The following is a 10,227-nucleotide window of genomic DNA, read 5'->3' as shown; positions in this document are numbered from 1 at the left end:
TATGGTAATGTCATATTCTGTCCCATATGTTCTCCCCGATGATGCATATTTCATATGCGGGAGGAAGGCGTATAAATGGCTTGCCCCAAACTCAGAGGGATTGTGTTACATTGGAAGAGTGTTGCCAGAAGTTATGACCATAACCCATAATAAGATGAAAGATGTTACCCGCAATGCTCAAGCTCCTTACACTCATACTCACTATGAACACATCGTTAAGAGACACCTCATAGATAGGACAGAGCACGCAGCCTCTGATTTGATCCACGAATCCACCGGGATTCAATTCCTGCTTGCATTAGACATCACCCGTACCGCCAGAGGAATTATAAATTATAGGTATATCCATGCGCTAGCGAACCTAATAGATAATATCACCGAGATGTATGATGACACCTTCAGGTATACAGGGAGGGAGTTGCAAGCTTACAAAACGGAACTGATCCAGCACAGGATGGTCCTCAATTATATCACAGCGGTGACAGGCGGGTACTGTGTCACTTTGGCAACTCAGTATGGTGTGAAGTGCTGCACGTACATTACAAACAGCACTGATGACCCAACCGAAGTCATAGATCAAAAGATGGACGATATCTTGCAGTTGAAGTGGGAGTTCCGGAGGAGACACAACCTTACCCTTACTGCTGTGAGTAATGAACTGACCGGCTGGGTCTCATGGTTGAACCCACGAAATTGGTTCTCAGGTTTCGGAGAATGGGCTCAAAATGTTATCGTGAGTGTAGGAAAGTTTCTCATTTGTATCCTGGGAGTTGTCATAATGATTGGTTTGATATTTAGGTGTGTTCGAATTTTAATGCGGTGCAAGCGCGGTACCAAAGTGATGAGTTTGAGGAGCGGGGGCATTGTTACACAAACTGATTTAATTTATGACCCATCAATAGAGACAATGTTGTGATAAGACGTGATTCCACGGTCCGTTTCTTTAACCCGTTTCTCTTTTGTTTTCCCTAAGCAAAAATACACCCATCCTAAGAAGACTTCAATCAACACCCAAGAATGATTACGCGAATGTTATGTGAATGTATGTTTGATACGTGTCTTATCTTCATCTCTACCACCTTCAGGTAGTGACACACATAGTCGACAGGTGATATCCACATATTAGCATTCACATGTGTTCCCCCTCCATGTATCATCAACTAAATGTGCACCCCATTTGTTGGAACAAGAAGCCGAAAAGAGCTCGGTAGTGTTTGTTGGCCCACTTACAGACCCTTAATACGGGATAAGAAGGATTTAATGTATACTTCGCAATACCTCGAAGCTTATCTAGAACATATACGGCATGATGATACATGCCCCTCAGACATGGATTTCATACATACATGCTTTTACTATCCCACTAGGTCATACATTTCCTGCCTACACCTCTTCTCCTACCATCCACTCATCTATGGATAATGTATTGTATATTTTTATCCAATCATCTGTAGATATTGTATTGTATATTTTTCTGTTTTATGTTTAGATAGTGGCAGTTATTGTTGACTGCCAAAGGGTGGACTGTCAAAGTCGAAAAATATTGTAATGCATACACCATGTACTAACCCCATGCACATGCCCGCTGCGCGTGCACTCAGTCCGCCGTGCGTGCACATATCCGCAATTTGCGTAAAGTAGCTCCCCACGGCCATGCGCTTTAGCGCGTGGTATGCGCATTTACGGTAGAGTTTGTGAACGCATAGAGGGTTATTAGAACATTACATATTTAACCAAAGTAGTGCATTTTGTACACATAGTTCCCCTACACCACATCAGCGAGTATCAATAGTTTAAACAGTTCCAAGACTAAGGGATTCGCCTTTGCATGATAGGAAGGGTCAGATAAAGGTTGGAAGGTGATGTCTAGTATCCAGCTGTAGGGTATTTTAAGGGTAACATTCCGGTGTTGGTTAGAGAAAAATCGCATGTTCCAGCGTATAGTTATGTGCAGAAGTAGAATATAGATATTAACTGTATTTACTGTATATTATGTATGCGGCGGGAATCCAGAGGATACCACCCACAAGAGCAGTTGGGGAAAGACATCGCCCACCTTTTCAAATCAACCTATGACCTTACCTGTAATGAAAAGACACATCTCTGTGTCCAATGGACAATGAGATTACAGTGACCATTGTATTGCGTATGTAAGTTGTGTATAAAAAGACCGTTGTTGCCTGGCCGGTCAGAAGACTCTGAACGCTTTCTATCTGACTAGCGGAGGACCGTCCGGGTTGCGCTTGCAAACATTCTCACGTATGTACATTCTCTGTAGCCATTACTCTGTGTTAGATTTACTTGTTAGCCTGTAGTGTATGATTTGTACTGTTTTACCTTTTGAAATAATCCACTGTGGCCTTAGAACCCTGTGGTTTCAACTACAAATCGGTGTTGTGTCCTCACTTTCCTGCAAGGGTTTAAAAGCATATTTTACTGTATAAGGTTTATAAGCATTGATAAGGTGTACGCACTGCGGGTACTTTATACCGTCAGTGCTACTTAAGGTTTAAGAGATAACATTGTTGCAGTACTTTGCTACTAAGGGTTTAAAGTGTAATCATACCATTACATTGTATCACTATCAAGGTTTAAATCAATTGTGTGTGCGTGCGCTGTGTGTACTCTGTACACTCAGCGTGGCGTGTGTACGCCAAGTACGTACCACGTACGGGACTCTGTACGCAAATAGCGTGCAGATTGCATAGCACGTCTTCAGTCTAGCGGCCATAGCGGCTCCACGGTAAAAGTGTATGTAGAGGTATAGCTTTACGGTTTAAGATAAAATCGACATTATCACAGGCAAGTGCTGGGTTCTGAGGCCAGGTAGCGGCTGTTGTAGAGGAGAGAGTGGAGGATGTGTCCCCCGGTAGTAGCTGCTGTAGGTGCTGTTACGGGTGAAGTATGGTATGCCGGCGGCCGGGCTCCGAACGACCAGCATACCGACGCCGGAATCCTGACCACCGGCATACCGACAGCATGGTGAGCGCAAATGAGCCCCTTGCAGGCTCGCTGCGCTCTCCACGCTATTTATTCTCCCTCCAGGGGGGTCGTGGACCCCCAAGAGGGAGAAAAAGTGTCAGGATTGCAGGTGTCGGGATTCCGACACCGGTATACTGTGCGCCGGGATCCCGACAGCCGGCAAACTGAAGACCACCTGCTGTTACATCGGGCTCTGTGTTCTGCCTGTATTTCCCCTAGAGGAATAAAGAACCCTGTAGCTTAAAATGGGTGTGTTAGCGCCTGAAGATGCCTGGTAGGAGAAGAGTGATAAAAGGGCTTCTTTATTGTCTGTTGGAAAACTGTTTAGTAATTGGGGGGCAGGCCTCTGCTAGGAGGAGTGTCGGATTCGGCTACACTGTAATTAGCCCTACACACTGGCAGATCCGCCGCCGAGCTGCCCGACGGCGGATACGGCCAACAGGCGACAGGGGGAGTGAAGTTTCTTCACTCCCCCTGTCACCCGGCTCCATAACACTGCATGCTAATATGGACAATCTCGTCCATATTGTCCTGCATGCATAAGCAACGGGGCACCAATGATTAACGAACGCGGGGCCGCGCATCGTTAATCGTTGGTGCCTACACACTGCACGATATGAACGGGTTCTCGTTCATTAATGAACGAGAACGTTCATATCGTGCAGTGTTATCTGCCAGTGTGTATGCCTCATGTGCCTAGTGGAAAATAAACCACTGTGCGGGATGTAGTGCATTGATATAGTGCGGGGAGGTAGCATGAGAAGTAGTTCAGTTATACTGTTTAGTGCAGGGATGAGGTGTGAGTAGGTAACAGTCAGAGGCGGAACTCTGGGAGGCAATGGAGTTGGCTGCCACCGGGCTCCTGCCCTGAAGGGGGTACTACTTCTCAAGAATTCCATTACCATCAGTGGGGACTGAAGTCCAAGCAGGCAGCCGCAGCCATGGAGAGATAGATCTGCCGGCATACCTGAGTGGTGTAGGCTGTCTCACTCTTCTGTGTAACTCCGTCCCCTCCTCCAGCAAGTATTGCAGTCTCCTGGTCCTGGCCAGTGGCCGCTGCTGTGCTGGAGGATGGGGGTCTCTGAGGTTGGCTTCTGGGTCCTAAATCTCCTCAGTGTGTCCTGCTGCCGCCTGTCCCTCCTCAGACCCCTCTCTCTGTCAGCGCCCATCACAGACACCCAGAACCCGAGGTACAGGCTGGATGTTACTGTGTGCATGTGTGTGTGTATGTGGCACAGGCTGGGTGTTGTTGGGTTAAGGCATAGGCTGAATGTTGCTATATGTGTGTTTGGTTGGGGCACAATGTTGGTGTCACTGTGTGTGTGTTTTTGGGGCACAGGCTGTGTGTGTGTGTGTGTGTGTGTGTGTGTGTGTGTGTGTGTGTGTGTGTCTATATGTATAGCTCTCTCTTTCTCTCTCTCTCTATATATACTTCTAGGGGGGGCACCAGCTTTTATCTTGCCTCCGGACGACTGGGACGAACTTACGCCACTGATAACAGTAATGTAGTGTTGAGAGGTAGTTTGTAGAGGGATAATGCGGGGATGTAGTGTGGGGAGGTAGCGTAGTGATATAGTGCAGGAATGTTGTGTAAGTATGTAGCATAGTAATGAAGTGTAGTGTACAGTAGATCGGTGAGCTGGTCACTGGGCTCCTGCTCTGTGACCCTGGTCAGCTGTGTTGTAGACTGGTACCTCACTTTAGAGCAGGGATGGGGAACCTTTTTGTCCTCCAGCAGTTGTTGAACTACACATACCAGCATGCCTTGCTATAGTTTTGCTATTTGGCCATGCTAAAACTGTTGCAGGGCATGCTGGGATATGTAGTTCAACAACAGCTGGAGGGCCGAAGGTTCCCCATCCCTGCTTTAGAGCATATGAGATGCCGGTTCACAGCTGATTTGGGTCACAGAGCAGGACCCTGTGATCAGCTGACCGGAAGAGAGCTCACCAATCACCAGGCAGATAAGAGTAGGCTGAGGTGGGTGGGGGTCACGAGGATGGGTGCCTGGTCGCGGATCATGTGCTTTAATTTTCTCAAAAATACCCTGAGAATTGTGGTAACTTGATTCTCAGGGACAGAGCTTTCTCACAAGCTCTATCCCTGTATGTGATAATTGCTACATCATTGTGATGTATTCAATTATTGCAGTGCAATTTTGGTTGAATTTATCACATCCCATCCACATCTCGGATATGAATTGTGATAAATATGATCCATGTTAGTGCGTAGATACAGTGTACTTGTTATATAGTGAAGAGTAGTGGGGGAAGGAAGTGCAGTGATGTAGCATACCACATCACCCCGTGTCCAGACAGGGAGAAATTCTTTGTGGCACTAATCACGCCCACTGCGCAGCACATAATAGGCCTTTCAAAAATGTCAGCTCCAGGCCCATGTGACCCTTAATCTGGCACTGCGTGTACAACATCGAAATCGGAGGACTGGGAACGATCACCTATGTGGTAATCTCTCTCTCTCTCCCCACCCCCCCTTCCTTGGGATTATTTCATGCTTTTCACCCTCCTGTGGATTAACAAAGTTTGTAAGTATCATTTTCATTTTTACAGGTACCCCTACCCTTTTGGAACCTACATGGACAAGTGGACGTGATCGGCGTGGGATGTAGGTAAGTAATCTCTCTCTCATTTTTACAGGTACCCCTTTTGGATTCTACATGGACAAGTGGACGTGACCGGCGTGGGATGTAGGTAAGTATGTGTGAGTGTGTAAGTGTGTTTTAATAAATTTTTACTTTCACGGCGGGTGTATTGTGTTTTTATTTGGGTATTTTGTTGTTGTAGAACTACTGGTACCAGCGGGCCCGTTATTTCCCCACATGCTGGTACTTGAGGTTCTCCAAGTACCAGCAAGCTGGGGAGGCTTGCTGGGCTTTGTAGTTCCACAACAACAAACAACATTTTTTTTACACACTTATGGCTATCAGCCTGGCACCCACCGCCCACGGGTGCTGGGGACAGCCTCGGGCTTCACACCTGACCCTTGGGTGCCTGGAGGGGAGGGAATCCTTGATTTAAGGGGTCCCCACTCCTCCAGAGAACCCCGGCCAGGGGTGACTAGTTGGGGGGTAATGCCACGGCCGCAGGGACCTACAAAAAAATGTGTCCCCCGGCTGTGGCATTATGTCCCTGGCTAGTGGAGCCCGGTGCTGGTTTTAAAAATACGGGGGACCCCAACATCTTTTGTCCCCCGTATTTTTGAAACCAAGACCGGACTAAGAGCCCGGTACTGGTTGTCTAAATACGGGGAACCCCTGTCCAATTTTTTCCCAGTATTTAAACAACCAGGACCGGCTCAAAGAGCCCGAGGCTGGTTATACTAAGGAGGGGGGACCTCACGCATTTTTTTTAACCCATTCAGACCCTTCTCTATTAAGTTAATGGAAGCCCTGGACAACAAAATTGCATTCATGTCTTCCTCCCACTCCCTTCCCAGTCCCAAACACTATTTTTTTTTCTATAAAAATGTACAATATACAACAAGTATGATGAGCAGGCAGGCAGCGGGCATTGGACTGAGATGCAAATTAGTGGCGGAGGGCTGGGTCAGTTTATGGTGGGCGAGTCTGTAAGCCATTGGCGGTGGCAGCGGGCATTGGCTAAGAGGCAGTAGCGGGCATTGGCTCGGCGGCAGTAGGGGTCATCGGCAGGATTCGGCGGACATTATGGCTGTAGTGCCTCACCAGCCACTGACCTCACCGCACGCCACTGCCTCACACCTCACAATATTGTTTTTAGGCCGAAAGGTTGCACCGAGGTGGCTGTATGACTAAGCTTAGCGGCACAAACACTTGGCCCATCTAGGAGTAGCACTGCAGTGTCAGACAGGATGGCAGATTTAAAAAATAGGCCCTAAACAGCACATGATGCAAAGAAGAATAAGAGGTGCACCGAGGTTGCTGTATGACTAAGCTAAGCGACACAAGTGTGCAGCACAAACACCTGGCCCATCTAGGAGTAGCACTGCAGTGTCAGACAGGATGGCAGATTTAAAAAATAGGCCCCAAACAGCACATGATGCAAAGAAGAAAAAGAAGTGCACTGAGGTTGCTGTATGACTAAGTTAAGAGACACAACTACCTGGCCCATCTAGTAGTGTCATGCAGTAGCTGAATGTTGAAAGTGGACTGCAATTTTTCAGTCCACTGACAGCATCTCCTGCACGCCCCTGTCATATTTAAAAAATTCTGCAATTGGTGGACAGATATGGCAGTACCCCTGGACTAGTACAGCAGTACCCCAGGACTTACACGGCAGTGTCAGACAGGATGGCACTTTAAAAAACCATGCCCCAAACAGCACATGATGCAAAGATGAAAAAGAGGTGCACCAAGGTTGTTGTTTGACAAAGCTAAGCAACACAAGTGTGCGGCACAAACACCTGGCCCATCTAGGAGTGGCACTGCAGTGTCAGACAGGAGGGCAGATGTAAAAAAAGGCCCCAAACAGCACATCATGCAAAGATGTAAAAGAGGTGCAATGAGGTAGCTGTATGACTAAGCTTAGCGGCACAAACACTTGGCCCATCTAGGAGTAGCACTGCAGTGTCAGACAGGATGGCAGATTTAAAAAATAGGCCCCAAACAGCACATGATGCAAAGAAGAAAAAGAAGTGCACTGAGGTTGCTGTATGACTAAGTTAAGAGACACAACTACCTGGCCCATCTAGTAGTGTCATGCAGTAGCTGAATGTTGAAAGTGGACTGCAATTTTTCAGTCCACTGACAGCATCTCCTGCACGCCCCTGTCATATTTAAAAAATTCTGCAATTGGTGGACAGATATGGCAGTACCCCTGGACTAGTACAGCAGTACCCCAGGACTTACACGGCAGTATCAGACAGGATGGCACTTTAAAAAACCATGCCCCAAACAGCACATGATGCAAAGATGAAAAAGAGGTGCACCAAGGTTGTTGTTTGACAAAGCTAAGCAACACAAGTGTGCGGCACAAACACCTGGCCCATCTAGGAGTGGCACTGCAGTGTCAGACAGGAGGGCAGATGTAAAAAAAGGCCCCAAACAGCACATCATGCAAAGATGTAAAAGAGGTGCAATGAGGTAGCTGTATGACTAAGCTTAGCGACACAAACAATTGGCCCATCTAGGAGTGGCATTGCAGTGTCGGACAGGATGGCACTTAAAAAAAAAATAGTACCCAAACAGCACATCATGCCAAAAAGTAAAAGAGGGCAATGAGGTAGCTTTATGACTAAGCTAAGCGACACAAGTGTGCGGCACAAACACCTGGCCCATCTAGGGTTGGCACTGCAGTCCCACTGCACTAATGGCGGATACCTGACGCACTTCTAACATCAGCATAGTTGTTATGGCCTCAGTAATCCGCTTTGCAACAAGGTATATATACATATACGGCAGTATCACTGGAATTATATGGCAGTACCACTGGACATATTAGGCAGGATCACTGGAATTATACGGCAGGATCACTGAAATTATACAGCAGGATCACTGAAATTATACGTTAGGATCACTGGATTTATATGGCAGGATCACTGGATTTATATGGCAGTACCGCTGGACATATACGGCAGTATCAACTGACATATACGGCAGTTTCACTGGACATATACGGCAGTATCACTGGACTGTACTTATACGCCAGAACCACTGTAATTATACGGCAGGATCACTGGAATTATACAGCAGGATCACTGTAATTATACGGCATGATCACTGGAATTATACAGCAGGATCACTGGAATTATATGGCAGGATCACAGTAATTATACGGCATGATCACTGGATTTATACGGCAGGATCACTGGAATTATACGTCAGTATCACAGGAATTATACGCCAGTATCACAGGAATTATACAGCAATATCACCGGAATTATACGCCCAGAGCCGGCCATAGCTATAGGCAAACTAGGCAATTGCCTAGGGCATTTGATATGCCTAGGGGCATCTGCAGCTTCTGCTGATTAAAATGATATGTGGCATGCCTATATTCTGTATAGCATTTCATATGCAGATACAGCCACACTCTCACACAGTATATAGACATGCTGCATATCATTTTAATCAGCAGAATCTGCTTGTGCACCCTAGCCACATAGCAATGCCAATAAGATGCATTTTCATAAAAAAAGGTGCCCAACGTTAGCATTGAGGCAAGATTTATGAGGACACATTTGTATCCAAGCAGAGGCAGAGGTCACAGTGTTAGTGGAAGTGTGAGTGCTGTGTGCATGTGAGTGGGTTGGTTGTGCAGTAGTGCTCAGAATATGTGTAAGGAGCATTATGTGTGTCATGTAAAAATGCATTAATAATGTGCAACACATGTGTAAGGGGCACAATGTGTGTCATTATGTGTATAAGGGCATTAATAATGTGTGGCATATGTGTAACAGGGTACTACTGTATGTGTGTCATTATGTGTATAGGGGCACTAATAATGTGCAGCAAATGTGTAGGGGGCACTATGTGTCATTATGTGTATAAGGGCATTAATAATGTGCGGCATATATGTAAGGGACATTATGTGTAAAAGGGCATTAATAAAGGTTGTCATAATGTGTAAGGCACATTATGTTTATAAGGACATTAATAATGTGTAAGGGGCATTACTGTGTGGAATTATGTGTATAAATGCATTACTAATGTGTGGCATTATGTGTATAGGGTGCTCTACTATGTGGCGTTGCGTATAGAAAGGGCACTACTGTGTCATCTAATATGAATAAAGAGCAATAGGGTGTGGTGTAATGTGAATAAGGAGCAATTCAATGTGATGTTATGTGAATAAGGGGCTCTACTGTGAGGAGTAATGTTTATAAGGTAAAGTAATACTACTGTGGGATGTAATATGAATTATGGACACTATTGCATGATCAAATGTGAATAAAGTTGCACTACTGTGAGGCGTAATTGGAATTGGGGGTACTATTGTGTGGCCATGCCCCTTGCCAGCAAAAACACACCCTTTTTGAGCTGTGCGCCAAATGTGCGAACTGTTCCTATTTAAAATATAGGGGGTACAAACACCAAAATAAAGACTGCTATGGGTGAGGGGTGATGGTGCTGGGAAAGAGGTGCAACCAGTGGTGGTGCTAGGGGGCACCAGCCAAAATCTTGCCTAGGGCATCATATTGGTTAGGGCCGGCCCTGTATACGCCAGTATCACAGGAATTATACAGCAATATCACCGGAATTATACGCCAGTATCACAGGAATTATACGGCAATATCACTGGAATTATC

The sequence above is a fragment of the Pseudophryne corroboree genome, chromosome 2 (genome assembly GCF_028390025.1).
Source record: "Pseudophryne corroboree isolate aPseCor3 chromosome 2, aPseCor3.hap2, whole genome shotgun sequence".
Taxonomy (NCBI): domain Eukaryota; kingdom Metazoa; phylum Chordata; class Amphibia; order Anura; family Myobatrachidae; genus Pseudophryne; species Pseudophryne corroboree.
Note: the sequence above shows the minus strand (reverse complement) of the source record.